Consider the following 14,339-nt stretch of genomic DNA (forward strand, 5'->3'; position numbering starts at 1 on the left):
CCTGAAGCACTCACGGACACTGACCTTCACTTCGTCCCATTCTCTACCTTCTAGATTCCCTCTATTGTGCAGCCAGCGAAACAGAACGGACGATACTTCTGCGGTTGCCTACCTGTCTTTAAGGAGCCGTGGTTTTAGACGCCGCGGTCTCTTCCCCTGCGGCACTAAACTCGAATCGGCAAGCCGCAGTGTCAGGAAGCAGTGGTCGCTAAGAGCAGAACGAATTACCTTGGAGGAATGCATACTGGGAGCCAGTGATGACGAGACATAAAACCGATCGATGCGGCTCTCCACCCCTCGCCCTGTCCAAGTCATTCCTGACCCCACAGGGCGAAGCGTGCGCCAAGCATCAGCCAGTCGCAGCACATCAACGAGCCCCCGTAGTACAGTATCTCCAGCCCTATTCCTGAGTTTTAGAGTACCTCTTTTAGATACACGATCTACCTGCTCTAACACACAATTGAAGTCGCCTACAAGAATAAGCCGAGAAGGGCCCACTAAGTAGGGATCCAATGCAGCAAAAAACTCTTTCCGACCTTTACCTTTGTTTGGAGCATAAACGTTAACAATTCGAATGCCAGAATCAAGATCCAGCGACAGAATGTGGCCCTCGGCGTCCCTGGCATGACGTAGAACCAGGCCTTTGAAGCTCGGCATCAAAATGATGACCATGCCTCGGCAGCCCGACCCGCCATAACTACAGAAAGAGTTAAGAGTTAAAGTCCTATCAAAGTGGCTGATCTGACCTAACCTGTGGACGTAGGTTTTCTGAAGTCCAAGAATATCTACATTTGTGGACCTAGCTAAGTCGACTATCGCAAACCGTTTTGAATTTCGCGTCAAGCTTCTACAGTTAAAGGTAGCTAGTGTTAGAAAGCCATATTGGGTGGAAGAAAAATTGAGCAAAATACTAAAAGAGAGCTAGAGAAAGACAAGAAAGCTAAGAAAAAAGAAAGGCTAGTATTAGGTAATACTAGCCGAACGAATCCGATGCTACAACTGCCTAAGCGAGACTGGAGACCCCGCGTCTGTTGAATCATACGAATTATCTGACATGACGGAACAGTCGCAATCGAGACCCTTACAGTATTTACAAGGAGAGTTCTCCTCGCCTTCCGAAGAATCATCCATTTCTGACTCTGCATCTGAAGCAAACACAGCAGTGCGCTTGGATTTATGAGGACCATGTTCCGATTCATGGGAGCCACCACCTTCCGAGTCCGAGGACGTCCGCTGAGCGGCCGCCTTCCTGGCCGCTGATCCAGAGTGCTTGCTATGCTTTTTCTTTCGTTTCTTACTGAGCACCTCGATGAAAGGGTCCTCAGCGTTCAAGCTAGCAGCGGTTACGGCTCGCCAAAGAGCCCGGCCGCCGCAGCGGGCACCGCCGCTGCCGTGGTGGCAGCTACGGGAGCCGCGGCCACCTCCTCTCCACCTCCCCCTCCACTCGTCGCCGCGGTAGACAGAGAAGTGAGCGCGTCGGAAGCCGCGGAATCTACTTCGCCTCCGGCAGTGTCTCCCCCGCTCAAGGAGCCCTGGCTGTCTTCATTGTCCGTCGCAGCTGTGGGTCTACCTAACACCGAAGTAACCGCCTGCACTGGCGCAGGTGGCTGCTGCTCAGAGCTCGAGGTCACTGACGAGTAGGTGCGGATAGGGCACGACGAGACTGCGTGATCTCCGCCACATCGTACGCACGCAGCGGCGCAGTTCTCGTGACTAAATTGCTCGCAGCGCGCGCACTTCGGCGCCTCACACGCGACCGCGTGGTGACCCTCTAAGTTGCACCTACGACACAACCGTGCGACACCCTCGTACTCAAACTGCACTACCCTATTACCAACGCGAAGAAGGTTAGGGACGGGCCGCGCCATCTCCATCCGAACGCGCCGGTTCCCCGTACCGACGTTAGCAAAACCCGGCACGCACTCTTCGGAGATCCCTAGGACCTTTCCAAAGACCTCTAGCTCGGTGGTGAGAGCCTGCTCTGGCAGGTCTGAGGGGTAGCCAAAAACTCTAACCATCTTCGACCGTACACCACGATACTGAATCTCACCACGATACTGCATCTCAACAAAGCGGGATCAGCTGAGAAGCGATCGACCGCGACCTTAGTTTTAAACGTAACTTCGAACCGACCGGCACCCAAATCCTGCACAGACTTCAGCTCCGACTGCGAAAAACGCTGTACGAGCGCTTTACAAATGTCCACATTGGTCGCTCCTTTCGGCACGCGACCGAAGAACGTAAGCGGCCGAAGCCGCGAAGGGGCCACCATCGCGGTGAAAACCACGTGGCGGCCGCGTCTAGCCGAATTTAAGCTATAACAGACTGGCTGCAAAGCTAAAAACCTCAACTAAACAGAAGAAAAAGAAAATTAAAAAAAGCCACGACGACACCTCACCAAACCGCTGGACATCTGGCTTGAATCCTCAAGGACCCGCGGCGTATCCAACCATGGAGTAGGGCAGCCTCGTTGAGCAGAACAAAGGGTCAGGCACGCCACACGATCACCTCCGGGCCATCGCGAAACGGGAAGGAGGTGGGAGCGTCCAAAGTCGTCAACTGTGGGAGTGAAACTGGCCCCTGCGGCGCCGGTGCCTGCGTTGGCGTTAAGCATCAGCGTCTGGCGGAAATCATCATGCAGAACCACATCATCCCGAACCACCCCGACCGGGTGGGATTTTCGCGTGGCGCAAGGCGTTAGTGAACAAAAATTGAATTTCTCAAAATAAAATCCGTCAGAATAATCGTAAAGTACGTCTTAACCACAACCTACGCACGTGATAGCGTCGGATTGTAATTTGAATATGCGAGAAAAAAGCCTGATAAGCAGCCAGGAATCTTTGAAAGATCTCGCGTTCCTCCCTTAAAGGCGAATTAAGCGTCCTCAAATTCCGATGGTGTTTCGCTGCACTTTGGTTCTAGGCAGCATTGAGGGAAATGTTGAAAACCGAGCCTTTGTAAAATTTTGATCGGGCCCCATGTCGCAGGAAATACGGTGTCGGTGTCGGCATCAACGGCGTCCAATAACGCTATCGCGTTCCACTCTTTAAGGCGAAGCTTAAGCGTACTCCAAGTTTTCTTCATAGGCCGAGCCCAAAGACAGTGCATTCTAAAAGTGTGGGCCGATCCCCAAAGTAGTGTAGTATAAAAATGTGGGTCCTTCGCGTGGTCATGTGCATTCTAAAAACGTGACCATCCGCGAAGAGTATGCAGCGTAAAAATGTGGAGCGTTCCCGTGCAGGGGCGTAGCTTGGGGGGGGGGGGGGCTTCACCCCCTCCCCCCCTGAAATTTTTTCGTGCTGGCGTGCACCGCCGACCAAAACAACCACCAGCACCAGCAATCATTCTGGATTTTGTCTACAATGTCTTTTTCACACTCGAACAGACATTTTGGCCACGCCCTTGCACCTGGAGTCAAATAAAGCAAGTAGCCCCATCCGAGCACAAACTTTCAAGAGCTTTTCGATAGCGAGCGGGCACGTTGCGGCATCTCGTAGCGGCCGCGGAATCTACGGAGCGCACGGATTTCAATTCTGAAACTTTGAGGTTATAAAGTTCTCATAAGCTTTTGACGCGAAAGGTGCACCGACATTTCCAAAGGCGTGCTTTCGATTTTCAATTCTGAAACTTAATGGGTTTAATGTTCTTATAAACTTGGGCCAACATGCGCGCAATGGAGCCCTCGTGTCCAAGCCATTCCAGAAATGGAATCACGCGCTCGCAAGCTTTCACACACACGAAAATACTAAATACCACCGTGACTGTCAGCTGGCAGCTGATAATTTTCTCCAAACATTTTCAGAAGCGCGCCCAATGTGATCGATCAGCTGGACCAGGGCAGGCAAAGTAAAATAATAGAAAACTGAAGAAGGTTAACGGCATATTATTGAGGCAGTTATTTTTGGCGGGTGACAAGGTCTGGCTCTTCGTTGCTATAGGGACAGTCCTCCTATGGATTTAAGCAAAGCCCCCGCTGAAAATACTGGTATTTTCAGAGCGCTTCTTCGCATGCGAGCTTATTGTGGAGATACATATCTGAAGAACCATTTGGAAAGTTGCCCCAGTAATGCCTCGTATTTAAGCCCAGATGTACAAAACCAAATTATAGAAATTTGTGGCGAAGTTATCAAAGAAAGCCTAGATGCAAAAGTAAACGCTGCAGGCTGCTTGTCCATACTTTCTGACGAAACGACGGATATTGCTGGAATCGAACAGCTTACTGTTTGGGCAAGGTACCTAAACAAGGATGCCAACGTCATCGAAGGAGTGTTTTTAGGTTTTAGCACCGTAATAGATGCCCTCTCTCATTCCGACTGCAGGTTCTATGTAATTGTGTACAAACGGCTGAAGATTCCATCACCCTTCCAGTGACCACTGCCAGTGCAGAGAGAATATTTTTTGAACATGAGATTACTAAAAAACTACTTGCGCTCTACAATGTCTGAAGAACGCATGGTTAGGCTGGCGCTTCTATACGCCCACGGAGACGTCGGCATCAACGTGTCCGAAGTCATTGAGCGCTTCGCTATAAACTTCCCCGCCGAGTGAAGCTTGTCCTTTAGATAGTGCAGCAGCAAAAATCGATGCTAGCAAAAAGCTATGTTCCTTCAGCTCCATAAACTCGTAATTATGAAAACGTATGACTTTTCATTAGCTTTTAAAACCGCAGAAATTTTTGCCGTTTATTTTAACAGTTAGCAGCGTGATCAAAATGATCATGAGAACACTAAAATTACGAGAACAGCAATAACCAATTTGGACCGACCTTGCTCATTGAAAGCCCGGCCCACGCGGCGTTTCCCAACAAACACACTCGGATATTGGGTAGTTCAACTTGCCGCATCATCTGTGGCTTTCGTTTGGCCTTTTCGTTCCTTTTTAGCTACCTGCTTTTACTTATTTTTGGAACCGAAGCAATAGCCTTCCTTAATTTTGGGTGCAGAATATTTGTTGCTGCTCTGCAGGCAGTTAAATTACACATTTTAGTACTGATTTCTGCCTTATTCCTCGATTATTCTACCAATATGGTGCTGTCGCGACGGCCGCATGGCCCAAGTACATACCACGATTTCTGCGATCATAGTTCTGTTCTTGCCTGGATCGTCTGTCTTTCTATGCGCAATGATTACTATCTGTGACTGCGCAAACATGCTTATTTGTCTTGTTTGACGCATTATATACAGTGACGTCTGCTTAAATGCGTAGATGTATTGGTGACATACGTATATTTAAATATGTTATTGCGAGGCTTTGTGTATACAAGCAGTGAAGTTTGTTTCCAGTGACAATTTTTTGCCCCCCTCTATCAAGTTGTATGTTCGCATTTGTATATTCCATTCTGTCTTCGCATTTCTAATGTATAATTTGTAGAACACCTGCTTTTTATATGTACTCACTGTTGCGACTATGATCTCGGTGTAATTACAATACACGACTGGTAACAGCTGCTCCAGCGCAATGTATTGCAACGAAGGACAGTGTCATTGAGGTTTTCTCCCTAGCCGTTGCATATGTACAAAAATGTAAACAAGGTTCTTGAATGACAAAGATTCATGAAAATGTTTGTCCTCAACTTGTTCATTTCATGGCCTTTATGTTTTTCATATCAGCTGCACACAGCTTTGCTGGTTTCGATCTGATATAGTTCTAAAGTTCGTGTGATATTTTCTTTACTTATTAAGTAGACAAAAAAAAAACGCGGAAGCATTGATACCAGTGATTTTTGCCACAATTTTTTTGGTCATACAAATATATTCTTTTACGAAAAAATACATATTTTACGTGACAGTAATTCGTTTGCAGCATCTAATATACAATGGCAATGCAGTTATTATACATGTATTTGATCCCTCGACAAATTCTATAAGGAGGAGGCCTTGCTGGAACGTGACGTCTTCCCCCCCCCCCCCCCCCCCCCCGCCCCCCGAACAAGATTTCTGACTACGCACTGTTCCCGTGGTTATATTGCATTCTAAAGATGTAGGCCGTTCGCGTGGTTATGTCCATTATACATATGTGGCCGTTCCCTAAGGTAGTGCAGTCTAAAAATATGAGCCGTTTCCGTGGTTATGTGCATTGTACAAATGTGGGCGGTTCCCGAAGGGACTATGAAGTTTTGCTGGTAAGCACGACGTGGGGGATTTGATTCCCAGCTTGGGCGGCCAAATTTCGATATAGGCGCAATGCAGAAATACTTGTGCACTTGCGTGTACTTGGATTTAGTATCAGGTTAAGGAAGCACAGATGGTCAAAATTAATTCGAAGCCCTCCAATTCGGTGTTTCTATAGCCTCAGAATTGCTTTTGGAAGTTAAACACACTCAATCAATCAATCAGTCAGTCAGTCAATCAATCAATAGTTTAGTTTATTTATGTATGGTTTCTTTTCCATTTTAATTTAACCTAATTTTTTAACGTGATACCGCTCGATCCTTGTTCTACATAGCCCACACGGTAGGTTTGTGCCATTACTAAGAGAGACAGTCTCATCAACATCACCAACTTCTTCTTCACACCCTAGAATGATTCCTCGGTTACCTATGATCCAGCGAGGCAGATTGCATACTTTTCTTTGGCAATGCTTTGCTGGACGTAACACCGCAAAGCTTGGAAATGGGCAATTCAATTATAATTTAATTTATTTAGAGAAAGATTTTACGGAATAGGATTCAAATCGCTTGTCAGAGTGTGTGACAGCGATAGTAAAAGTAGCTGACGAGGTGCCTAATTAGCACGCGCCGCACGCTCAGCACGCTCAGAAGAAGCCTAGCAAGCGTCCTATGCCGACTAGCAATTCTCGCGTTTTGGTATTCGAAGACAGCAGTCATGGACGAAAGGTCGCCCGAAGAGAAGCAATCGAGAAGCGCGGCCACTGACTCGAACGCCTTGCGAAGCCCGTCAAGAGAGGGCAGCTGGAAGGCTTCCGTCCGTGGACGCGGCGTCACTGACGAGGCCGCTACTACCAAGTCCAGGAAGGCCAACGCTACTGGTTCGAGAATCTCACACGCGTCCTCGGCACTCCCTCGCCCCGGCGCCTCTTGCACAGGCGTCGTCAAGACTCGGCCCAAGAAGCAGGCTACCACAGAAGCAGCCGCGCCTGCACCCCCGTGCCCTTCTGGCTCGGGGGCCCCTACCTCGACCACTGGCCTGTTCGGTTCCGGCGTCGCGTCTTCACCCTCGACCGCCACAGTGATACAGGAGGCGCCCGAGCATCGCACGGCACCTACTGGCGTTTCAGGAGAGGCACCGCGGGTAGACGTGGCGGCCCACTCCGCGAGCTCTCCCACGAGCGGCGGAGTCCTTGCTGCCGTTGATTCCACGGGCGTCGCCAGCGTCGATGCAGCCAGAACGCAGGCGACGGGCTTTCCACGCAGCGCAAAACCACAGGGCTTCGTAACTGCTGGTAGCTTGACCTCGGGTCTAAGCAGCTCTGACGGCGCCTGTGACCTGGTCTTATCCAGTCTGGGTAGCGGGGCCTCGGTGGCGTCACCTGGAGGAAGCGCAACCTCGTTGCCGGTATGTAAAGAACATTGAGTTAGCTATGCGCGGTGCCCATTTCAAGTGAACTGCCAGTAATTGTGCTCCTATGTACGGGGATCACGCGAATGAAATATTATAAATAATTATGAAGTTGTAAAATCTTTAGAAACAAATGATATATAATAGTGAAGGCGGCGATGCCAGTTATTAGGGGATATCGTTTTTAAACAGTCTGTACCGTAGGTTTACAGTGGGCCTATTACAGGAGTAATGGTTAATCTTTCATAGAGACCTCTTCGGGAACTGTGCTTCTCAAAGTGAACCTATTATCGCCGTAAAGGATACCTAATGAACAAATGTGTCGGTCAAAAGCGCCGTATAACACAAAGCTGGGCTTGCACGCAAAAATGTTCTCTCTTACATTCCACCCTCACAGCGTTGCTACTTAGCTCTGACTGGCGAATGGAACCTTTGAGTAAGATGAGCCCATCTTAGGTCTGTCTTAAAATACGTTTTCTAGCCCTTGATGAAAGATCGTACAACACTCTTGTCCATTGGCCATCGTGCATCGAAGCCACATGTGAAGACGTCAATATCGCGCTCTTCCTCTGTGCCCGTGTTCCTTAATTCGCACCCTGGGTGCAGCATATTGTATGTTGGGATCTCGTATTGATATGTGAGGTGGTGTATTCTGTTTGCAATCGCCTCCACTTCTTTCTACCTACCATCCTATATGCCTTTTCGCAGTTTACAGTGGCTCTGAAATGATTCTGCTTTTGCCCACCGATATAGCCCACTAAGTTTATCAGGCAGGAAACGCAATGGCAAGTTCATGTAATGTGCCAACAAGGCAACCTGCAGGGATCTAACCCTTATTTATTGAAGCTGAACGCAATTGTAGCCTATAAGGCTTGCAGGAAATTACAAGAGAAATTATATATATATATATATATATATATATATATATATATATATATAAAGGGTGTTCCAGCTAACGTTTGCCAAGTTGTTCATTGACAAATAAAAATATTAAGAAACACGCTCGGTCGTCAGTGGTCTGACAACCGAACACCGCATATCTTCTAATTCTATTTTGCACCGTGTCTTTAATAATTTTTTTTCGGTGAATAACCTGACTGACGTTAGCTCGGACACAGGCTATATGTGGTCGAGTTTGAGAGCACTTACTCAGCCACAGTAGGTGTAATCCATCGATCTCAAACATGCGCTTATCAGGAATCATAAGGCCAACAAGTGTGCAATTTCTTGCAGATATTTCCCGCTTGCTTGTTCTCCATAATGAACACAAATGCAGGAGATCAAGGCAAGCGCTGGAGCCCCAACCGTCTGAGTTCAGCTGGCTCGAGCGGCGCTAATCAGTCTCGAGTGCCAACATTACCGGTGTCATTTCTTTACCCTAGTCCACAAACAGCCTGTGCAAAACAAACGGCCACTACGAATAAGGATAGAGCACAAGTGCAAAATTAGACTGTAAGATACCCACTAGCTGTAACATAAGTTAGCCATATAAGCTTTCTAATGCGTTCTGTATTTGGGTATATAATTTCTGTACCGAAGTACTCGTACACCTTCTGCAGAGGCAACAAGGTGTTCCACGCAGCCCACTACGTCTGTGTGGCTGACACAGCTTAACCGACTTTTTATTTGTATTTCGGCTTTCTTGGACGTGGAAGCCGAAGTCTGCAACCATCGCTGAGAACATGCGCTTAGGTAGCGTTCTCATGAAAACAATAAGCAAACCGCGCAGTAATTTATTGCACACTACTCCGGCTGTCTTGTTTTCTTCCGGGAAATGCCTGTCGAGCACGCACCTGCGTTTCTCACTTTGGTTCGTTATCTTAAACTACCTGCACAAGGCGCGTGGTACAGTTACTTAACAATCAATTCGTATTTTACAGCAAAGCTGTTAAGAGCTAGGTTCCAGGAGATCGCGTCCGTAGACAGACCAGCGTGTACAACAATTTCGGCTCCATGTGCGTGGTGGTTTGGCTCCATATGCGTGGCGGTATCCCGCCAGTTGTGCCTTAGCACAGGCAAAACAGACGATGGATGGCCCATTGTTATATCCCTCGCCACCGCCGATACCTCTTTCACAAATGTCGCGAAACTCGGGGGCTGCACGTCCCACCAATCGTTGTCCCCTCTTTGTCACGTGAAGTAGAGATCGCGCTGTTATTAGCAGTTGCCATTTGAACTAGCTATTGGACGGACGCTCGTTTAACCACATTTTCCAGGATCTTGACGTCAGGATCCTGACGATGCCGTGCAGTGTGCCACGGCTATGAACGCTGTGACTCATATGCTAGTCTATGACGATAGGGCGGACTTGGCGGAGCAAACTGAGTACTTGGCCATCGCGCCGGGCGAGAACAAGACGCCGGTGTCATTGCTCTGACGAAGATGCCCAATGTACTCAATACAGTAAATAATGATAATATATGAGTTCACCATGGCAGACCCACCATAGTCACAGCTGCGCTGGCTTCCATCTTCACAGTAGTGGAAGGGCTCTGAATTTTTCGTCTGTCTTGCTTTCCGTCCAGATGTCTCCGACGGCCACTGGAGGTGCACCTTGCAAGTTATCGTCATTCTCTTCGCCGGGGACTGCAGGTTCTCCGATGGCCGACGTTTCGGCGCTGTTGCGGCTCCACAAGAGACCGATCACCATGTCCACTCCTGACTCCCAGAGCGGTGAGCGATGTAGCAGTCTGCATTAGGGACACCGTCGGTCCCCGTCGAAGTGGTACGAAAGGCGCAAGAGGACGAGGAATGGAACATAAAGTTATAAGATGCACGGCGCTCAGCGATTGAAAGGCGATACTCGGAGGGTGTGGCTGCCGCCACTTTTTTCAGCCACCGGTAGGCGCAGGGGCTACCAGTCTGATGAATTTTTATCACAAATCAGCCGCTACATGGGGTTGTTGTGTGTGCCTCTTCTGCGTCCTCTTCGTTCGTGCTGTTCCCAAGTTCAAGATGTTCAAGCAACTAGCCGACACATTCAGAGAGAGAGAGAGAGAGAGGAACGTGGTGGGAAAGGCAGGGAGGTTAACCGGAAAAGATTCTGGTTTGCTACCCTGCACTGGGGGAAGTGGAAGGGGAAATGAAAGGTGGAAAGAATAGGGAAGAGAAAAAGCAGTCACGAAAAAAAATCAAGGAATTAAAAAAAAAGAAAAAAAAAGAAAAGGAGGAGGTTGGAAACGTTTGTGAGAACTATAGTCTGTCAGATAGTCCACTCGATCGCAAAAACTTCAAGAGTGCCTTGACTGACTTATTGTGTGACGACTGTATAGGCCGGCGTTCCAGGACTGTCTGCTCCGAAAGCGGCCGGTCGTCAAGACGTGCCAGCGCGGTCGCGAATGACTGCCTATGTGCGCTGTATTGGGGACAGTGACAAAGTACGTGCTCGATTGTTTCCTCGTCGCCGCAGTGGTCACACGCAGCACTATCCTCCCATCCAATGCGGAAAGCAAAGGACTTTGTAAATGCGACACCAAGCCACAATCGGCAAAGTACTGTTGTTTCGGGTCGGGATAGTCCAGGTGGAGGTCGAAGTCGAAGACAGGGGTCCAGTCGATGCAGACGTGTGTGTTGCAAACTAGGTGTGTTCCACAACGATTGTGTGGCATCGTTTGCAAGCACTCGAAGTTTCGCTGCTGCATCTGTTCGTGACAGCGGGATTGGTTCCTGTGCGCCGTCTTCATGAGCAGATCGAGCAGCTTCATCAGCATATTCGTTGCCCATTACGCCACAGTGGCTAGGGAGCCACTGAAAGGTGACGTCGTGTCCTTGCTCGACGAGGCAATGAAGGAGCTCTCGGATTTCGAGGACTAGTTGTTCGTAGGGTCCACGGTGTAAGGCGGAAAGCAAGCAATGTAGCGCTCCTTGGAGTCACTGAAAACACTCCATTTGTTAGGTGGTTCCTCACGAATTATGCGAAGTGCGCTACAAAGAGCAGCAAGCTCCGCGGCTGTCGATGTCGTCTGGTGTGATGTCTTGAATTTCATGGTGGAGACTTTCGCAGGAAAAAAAACACTGATCCTGCAGAACCGTCCATGGTGGTTGAACCATCAGTGTATAGATGGGTATGATCACTGTATTTTTCGTAGAGCATGATCAGCGAAAGTTGCTTGAGAGCTGGTGATGAGAGTTCGGCTTTCGTTCGAATTCCAGGCACTGTCAGTCGAACTTGTGGCTGAGCCAAGCACCAAGGAGGAAACAAAACTCTCGTTGCAGCTGTGTAACCTGATGGAAGGTATATACGATAAGGCAGTATTGTCTGACAAAACGAGGCACGTGGTCGGTCTTCTGGCAGTGAGGCTAGACAGTGGGAAGGGGCGCGAGCAAGGTGCCTGACGTGTGCTCTGAGCGCTTCCATAATAATGTGAATCTTGGCTGGGTAGCCATGTGCAATTGCAATGGTTTCTGATGTTGATGTACATCGTGGCAACCCTAGACAGACCCTAAGTGCCTGTGCCTGAGCACTTTCGATTGTACGAATGTTAGGTTTACAGGTATTGGTCAGCACTGCCAAGCTGTACCTCAGATACCCGAGAAACAGCGTCCTGTAGAGTTGCATCATCGCGTGTACTGAAGTACCCCAGGATTTTCCTCCAAGAAACTTGAAGAGATGAGAGATGGCTGTCAGGCGCTTCTTTAGGTTGGTGACATGGGGACTCCAACAAAGGTCACGATCGATGATTACCCCTAAGAACCTGTGCATTCTGACGTAAGGGATATTTTGTCCATTGATGGTTATGGTGTATGGTGTCATTCGTTTCCGGCTAAATGCGATCAATGCGCATTTTTCCGGGGAAATCTTGAGGCCTTGTTCATTAAGGTACGTCGCTATCAACGCCGCAGATTTTTGGAGCCTAGCACGTACTTGAGGACGCGTCACGCCAGATGCCCAGACGCATATGTCATCTTCATATATTGACAACTACACCGTATTTGGTAGGCATTCTACGAGGGCAATGAGCACAAGATTGAAGAGTGTTGGGCTCAACACACCACCCTGTGGTACTCCACGGTGTGTATAGTGTTGAGAAGTTGGGCCGTCTTCAGTATTCACAAATAGAGACCGCATGTGTAAATAACTGCGTGTCCAACGATAAAGCCTACCGCCGAGGCCAACCATTTCCAGAGCCTCTAATATAGCCTCATGAAGAACATTGTCATATGCTCCTTTGATGTCGAGGAACAGGGCGATAGATAATCGCTTACACGCCTTTTGATGTTGAACGTAAGTGACCAAATCGATGACGTTGTCAATGGAACATCGGTGACGTCGAAAGCCAGCCATTGCGTCTGGATAAACTTCATAGCGTTCCAGGTACCATTCAAGTCTGGCGAGGATCATTCGTTCCATCACCTTCCCAATGCAACTGGCCAGCGCGATTGGGCGGTAGGAAGTAATCTCTAGAGGAGACTTGCCAGGTTTGAGGAGTGGTACCAGGTACCAACTGCCTCCATGATTGATTATGACAGCATTCGGGCCCTTTCGCATTCACACAGCTTTCAACGGTGGCGCAAAATATCACCGAGCCTGCCAAGAAAAGTAATTGAAGCAAATGATGATGCTAATGATGATGATGGCTATTGGAGTCCTCTTTGAAACGGGGCGGCGACAAATGGTCACATATAGCTTGCTTGATTTATTCAGGTTCTACATGTACCGCCATCTAGCCTTTTGCTGCCTATCTGATATTCTTCTTAACTTTCGTATTAAAACATGTTTCAATATATCGTGCCGTTACCTATGCCTGCAGTGACTCCGGCTTTATGAATATCTTCCATTTTACTGCGAAGCTGTTTCTGCGGACCCTGTGCTGTCGTCCGTTCGCTAAACCCACGTGACCTAGCGGGAGAGAAGAGGAAAAGAAAAGCTTAACCCTGTGAGAATACTGCGAGAGGGTGCAGATGAAAATGGGAACGGGGAGGGGGGTTGACGTAATTCGCGCCGTACAATAGTCTCGATTGGGGGGGGGGTGGCAACGTGAGGCGTGCCAACCAAGTGGCACGCCTCACTGGCTGTGCAAATGGCTGTGTACGAAAAAACAGTAGGGTGTGAGAGGAAATCGCGTTAGCCTTGGTCGTATATACGGAGTTTTGGTCAAGAACTCTTTTCTGGGAACGTCGTAGAAAAGCGTCACGAACGCGCTAGGAAGGCCTCCCCCGTGGACGCCAACGCATGCCATCTCCCGCAACGTGCTATGCACGCCGTCGCCCGTGGACGCCGACGCGTCCTATCCCCCACAACGCGCTATGAACTCCGTGGTCCGTGGGCGCCGACGCGTCCTATCCCCCGCAAGTAGCGCCGTTCACAGCTTCGCTGTTCGACAATCGTCACGGAGTGGAAGGGGCGGTAATTTTTGTTTCACCAGTACTCTCAGCTTATCTCGACAGCTGAACCATAATCTTTCCATCTTCTTGAATCCCAAAGCTGCTGGAATGTGTACATTCCCTACGGGCATGGCTGGGTGAATATCTTGTCATCCCATTACGATATGCCGAGTTGTTCCCGGGCCTGTTTTGCAGCACGTACATACCTCATCTGGTGGCGCCTCTTTGCACTGGTATGTTTTTTTTTTGCCGCAGGGAGCCAGCTCGGGCATCAAATAGCGCGGCACTGCCCTTTGCTTGGCGAGAAAAATTTTCTCTTGATTTCTTTCTTGCCATTGTTATAAATATTAATTGTCTGTTTTTGTTTCCATTCTTTCAACCCAATTTACCGACTCTGTTTCTCTCACTTTCTTTCTTTCTTCTGATTCCTAGTTGTCTATGAACACTCAACTGCCGTGTACTCAATTGACTGTAAATTTTCTTGACCTATTCATCCAG

This window comes from Dermacentor silvarum, chromosome 3 (assembly GCF_013339745.2).
Source record: "Dermacentor silvarum isolate Dsil-2018 chromosome 3, BIME_Dsil_1.4, whole genome shotgun sequence".
In the NCBI taxonomy this organism is placed as follows: domain Eukaryota; kingdom Metazoa; phylum Arthropoda; class Arachnida; order Ixodida; family Ixodidae; genus Dermacentor; species Dermacentor silvarum.